We start from the raw sequence: 6,156 nt of genomic DNA on the forward strand, positions 1-6,156 counted from the left end.
AGGCTTCTTCCTAAGTAAGACAAACCCAGGAATAAAACCAAGCCCAACACCATGTCTGCTGAGACTGTGAGCACCCACACATCCTGGGACAATAATTCTGTCATCTGGGCATCTGCCTCCTCAGAAGCTCCCAGAGATTTCTAGCTAATTTCACCTGGGCCAAGAAATAATTCTCAGCTATGGGTGATTTCCAGGTGGAGGTTACCAATGGACAACTAATTCCCACTGTTAGATTGAATTGGGTCTAAGATCAAAGGCTCTCAACCCTACTGTCCACATCCTTCAGCTGTTCTATAGTTTAATCCTTTCCTGTTCAGCAAATTTAGGGAGGACCATTTTCAGCCTGGCCCAGGGACAGTCAGAGAGTGCTTCAGGTGTATTCCCAGGGTGGAATTTCCAGACATGGTAAACATGAGCTGCAGTTAATAAAATCTGTAACAGGTTCCATTAATTTGCACAATCATTTGGGTGGGAAAAGGAAAATAAAACAATAACTCTAACGAGAATTTATTCCAGATGGAGATAAATACAAGTTCCTGAGCCAGTCTGGTCAAGTTCCCCAGTGTCACCCAGCCTACATATATCCAAGTATTAGCCCACTAATTAAATTACGTGTAAGAAAAAATCCAAAAGCCTTTGGATCCTCTTCTTTCCCCACACAAGCACAGGCCCAAGAGTGGCAGCAAATGGTATAAAAAGCAAACAACACTGCAGGCTGTGTGATAAATATGTTACCACAATTCTGCACATCTAGCTACCTGCACATCCATCAGAGTGAACTCATTTCCAACCGCTTTCCTCAGCTATAAAAGAATACAACATTTATATCCTGTCTTCCCTGCTAATTCTAGTTCCCATTGTTTCCAGATACTGTGGAGAAAGCCGTATTTTGGATGTTAATATAATCTTAGCTGAATCCACTGGCTGTTATCCGCACTAAGCAGGAGACACTTAGGAATGGGGAGAGAAAGGATGTTCTGGGTGCTGAGGTTTATCCACCAAGAGCTCTGTAGGGTACCTGTGGTTACATCATGTCATGCTAATGCAGAAACCTGATGATTTTCTGTGCTGACCTCAAGGAACTCAAAGGAGTCCATTAGAAATAAATAAGTAAAAAGAGCTTTGTGGATTTATTTTCCAGCCGGAAAAGGGAGTGCCTAGAAGTGCTGCTGCTCCAGAGATGTGGCTTTGCAGAATGACTGGCATGTCCCTGGCCAAGCTGCACATGGATGTCCCTCCCCACAGGAGAGGGGAGTCTTTAACAGAGACACAGGAAATTAGAGCTCTTTTCATCGAGCTATCAGCACCCTGCTGCTTTATTACTCCTGGCTGTAGCAGCAACTTTACCACTAAGCAGTGCTGCTGAAAAGACTGCTCCATGGGGAATTTCCACAACATGCTGAATGTTCCTTTGACTATCCCGGCTAAAATAAGCTTTAATTCAACAAACTAACTAAATAAATAAATAAAAGCAGAAAGAGCTGCATGCATTGGCATATTCCACCACCTTCATCCATCTAATGTCATAAATAGACCTTGGGAGGCCTTGCCTGAGCACACTGAAAATCCAAGCACTACCCCTCTGTCCTATGGCACATTTCCAGAACAGTCCAGCCCACACACATGGAGGGGTGCCTCTCCTGCAGAGGGGAATCAAAAACACTTCCACTGATGGGCATAAACATCAGTGAGGGCAAACCCACAGCAACAGGGTTTCTTAATGCTGGACCTGTTTTCATTTCCTCTGGGGAAGGGAGCATTACATAGAGCAGATTATACCACCACTACAAATTACCATTAAGAAAACAGGTTAATCTCCAAAGCATATGTCAGTAATAAATTCCAGAAAGATCTCCCTTTGGAGAAGAATAAAAACAAGATAACACATTTTGCTTGTATTGGGCAAGTTGCTGATCAGTTCATGTTTTAGACACAGAGCACTGTCTCTTTGCTATCAGTAAAATTATTTCTTTTAAATTATCTGTAGCCTATGAAAAGTTTGCCATGCTTATCTTCCTGGGACTAAACCTGGCACATGGTAACAGTGCATCAGCTCATTGAACAGTTTGCAAACAAGCAAGCAAGGAAAAGAAGCAAAGGTGAACACACCACCTGGTTTCAGAAAATGAGATGCCTTCTTCTAGTCAGCAAAATAAAACCTTCCTTCTGGTAACTGCAATCTGGAGCTACAGACCCCTCTCCACCACAGATCACAGAGCAAAGCAGATTGACAACAGCTACTGCAGAAACAAGAACGGAAGAATACCAGGGATGAAGAAATGCTTCAGAGGCTCGAATTTTGCAGAAGATCTGATCCCACCTAAAGGCCATTTTAAACATATGGAGATGCAAGACCACAGCACACTAGCACTTTTCAATCTATTAAAAATAAATTAACTGCAGTGAAAAGAGATGCAGTGTGGAACGGGGAGTGTAGGTTTACATGGCAAGTATTTTTTTCCTCTCCTAATCAGAGAATGAAACACAAGGAAGAAAACATTAATAAGTCTCCTAAGAGGCACTCACAAACAGCCAGGAAATCACAGAAAGCAGATTAACCACATCCATGACTCTGAGAGTGTGAATGCAATACAGCAGCACAGGAATAGGCAGCATTTTGCTTTTCTATGGTAACAGACTCAGTGCAGAGCACTCACCATTTATATCATGATGACTTACAAAATTAATATTAGAATTAAGGACAGTTTGTCCTGCTTATATTAACACAAATAACAAATCAGGTTTCAGGAATTAAGATATCCATTCACATTTCCCAAGAGGATGAAGTGGGAGGAAAGCAGAGACTGGGAATTATGATTCCAGTTTGCAGATCTCAGAACAGAGCAAGTGCTTTTTCTTCTCATTACAGAACAACCAGCTGGTTTTTTTCACTAAGGTAAAGGATAGCTCATTAAAAAGTAAAGGTCATCTAAAAAATTTCCTAAACACAGCTGTTGTGTGATAGGAGATCTCCCTGGGTGTCCAAGAATCCAGTCACAAACAGGACAAGGGACCTGTACAAAGTCTGCAGCTTTTGAGAGCAGAGCTAAGCAGTTTCCACTAAAATGGCCAAAGACTGGAGACCAAATTCTATTCCTGAGCCTTGTCCAGTTTCTTATTGTCTCTGTGCACTGCCTATTCATCCAAAGGGTGTTTTAAAACTGTAGTGTGGGATCCTCACAAGACCATAATCTACCAAAGGCAGGTATATCTTTTCCCATATAAAACAGCCTTTAAATACCAGGCTTGAACAGGTGACTCTGTTTGGCACAAGGGTCTTTTTTGCTTTTCCTTCAATTTACAAAACTCAGGCTTCTGTTTGCTCTGCAGCTGTGTTGGCTACACACTTTTTTGTACAATCAGACATTTGGTTTGAAAGAGTGACAAGAAAAACAAAGAAAAACCACACATTTCCCCTAACTCTTTGCATTCCCCATTTCCAGAGTCTCTAAATCAGGGATTCTTTCCCTCTCATCATTCTGCCCTGGACAGAACAATCACTGAATTAATTTCATCCCTAAATCCCTTTACTTAGCTTCTACAGCAACAACCTTGAAAGTAGAACAATCAGTTTTGCTGCCTCTGGTTAAGGAACATCTGCATATTGAGGGTGATCTCTGACAAAACAAGCAGCCACATTTTCCCCAGATTTACATTTGTCACAGCCTCAGTGGCAGAAAACTGTCTTTTTGCCACCTCATGCTGAGCACAGGCATGGGATACAGCTACCCTACTCCTGCTTGTATGCCCATTTTTTCCCAGGAGCAGTTTCTAGAATTTGTTTCTTTATTTCTGTAGGATTTAAAAAGAAAAAAAAATCTTTTCACCTCTTTCCCAAGTCAGAGAGGATCAAGGGGCTGACCCTTAAGCCTGAGCAAGTCTCAGAAAGCAAGTGCTTGCAGCAGTCCAGTGTATCCCTAAGAAGAAGGCTACTTTGCCATATGTATGGCCTCAACACTGTGCTTCAATCCCAAAAGCAATATACACTGCATGGGATTATTTTTTCCCCTGATTTCCTTGGCAGTCTGGTCAACAGCACAGTCTCTCATCAGTGCTTACCAGTTGGATCCTAACTGCTACCTGAAGTTCTTTTGGCTCATTTCCCCCCCAGACTGAAACAAAACAATTCAGCAAGTGTGTTTACTCTTTTCTTGCTGCCAAGCTGATGTGTATTAAGTGTTTCCTCCAGCACTCCCTGTTTGCTGTCCAGGAATCAGCAACCTATCTCTGATGGGAACTAATTTATAAAATATACTGCTTCTCTACAAAGCTCCTTTTCTGTCACCAATGAACACGAGGAGAAGAAAAATTGTTGAATAGCGAGAAAAAAATGTGCCTTTCAGCTTTGGCACTGCAAAGTTTTTTCACCTTACAGTGAAAATAGAGACACATTTATTGATTAAAGTCTGATCTCTACAGGTCGCAGAACAGCTTCAAAAGCCATCAGGCACAATTCTCAATGGCTGCTTTCCAGGCTTTTCTTTCCCATTGATATCTTCCAGAGAAACATATGTTAACATCACAGAGCAGGTGCTCATTTCAAACTGGGAAGCCAATTTTTACTGTGTGAATTGTAGTCCTAAGTAAATACATATTTAAGTTTACATATATTTGAGACTTAAGAGGAGGTAAGTGCATTTAGGTTTTCTAAGGCTTTACAACTTCTGTTTTCCTAGTGGCTGACAAAATAATGTTGTTCTAAATCTATAAACATCTGAACAATTCACATTAAAATCTTGAAGGAGAGAGAAGCTAAGTGATGGAACAGCAGCAGAGAAGGATGGGTGGAAATTGGCTCATAGAATCACTGAATGGTTTGGGTTGAAAGCCACCTTAAAGACAATCTCATTCCAAACCCCTGGCATGGGCAGGGACTCCTCCCACTAGAACAGGTTTACAAAACTCCATCCAACCTGGCCTTGAGCACTTCCAGGGATGGGGGGTATCAGCCCAGCTTCTCTGAGCAACCTGTTCCAGTGTGGTCCCCATGCTCACAGGAAGAATTTCTTCCTGAAGCTCCAGCACTCACCCAAACTCTTGTGCTCCTGTTCATAATTTCCCTGTTAAGATAATGCCCTACAAATGTCTGGGCTGGGAGATACCATATAGGTATGCTGGCTATGCCATGTTCCATCCTTAAAAGATACATAAAGTACAGCTGAGATCCCCAACAATGAGCACCTGCCCTGAAAGATCACCCTGCTGTGAGCAGAAATCCTGATCTGATAATTGCCTTCAGATGCACGAAAAGCTGAGGGGGATTCTGGAATGTGTCAACATGAATTTCTGTAAGACAAAAAAAGTCACCCAGAGAAATCCAAAGTGGCAGGTCTTGCAGCTCTGCCTCCTCACCCTTGGGTGCTGACAAAGGACTCAAGACAGACTAACTCTCCTTTTGCCCCCCTTTTATTTTTGCGGGGAAAAAGCCCCAGGGCTGCTCCCAGGTATTCCACAAATCCAGCACCCAGACTATCAAAACTTTTCAGTATTTATGCACATTAGCAAATAAAGGAATTAGTGTTCACTGACTACAAGTTACACAGTTCTCTTCTGTCTTCTCTTGGTTAATGATTCTCCCACTTCCAATGCTAATTAGTCCATATGCTCAGTCTTTCCCTTCTTTTGGGTCGGTGGTCCCAGAGTCAGTGGTCACGGTCTGCCCCTGCCAGGTTTACCTTTTACTCAGCTGGAACTGATTCCAGCACAATTGCTGAGTTGGCTTTATTGGTTTCTTCATTATCTTGCAGGTTCTGCCGAGTGTCCATGTGGCCTGTAAAGTCTGCATTATCAGAATAATATCCGAATAAATTATCAGAATAATATCTGCTATCAGCGGCACATCCTTCTTCCCGAGCTTTGTTAACCTCCCCGTACATGTCAGAGCATTAAAACCCGCCGAGCCCTAAACCTAAACAAGGCAACTCTACCGACACTTCACTTGTCTTTCCAACACCTGCGCATCGCTCGGTGCTTGCTGGCTGCTGTGTTTCACAGATTAAATCTCATTTCTTGTTGAGTAGGCTTGAAAGTATGCAAAGATCGAACATTAACGAGCATCCCTTCGTAAAAAATTTTTACGTGTTCCTCATTTTGCAACACCTTTCCACTAAAAAGCGGCTAAACAGCGGGCGTCTCCACACGGACGCCGCCAGCAGC

Source organism: Geospiza fortis, unplaced genomic scaffold (genome assembly GCF_000277835.1).
Source record: "Geospiza fortis unplaced genomic scaffold, GeoFor_1.0 scaffold72, whole genome shotgun sequence".
Taxonomy (NCBI): Eukaryota; Metazoa; Chordata; class Aves; order Passeriformes; family Thraupidae; genus Geospiza; species Geospiza fortis.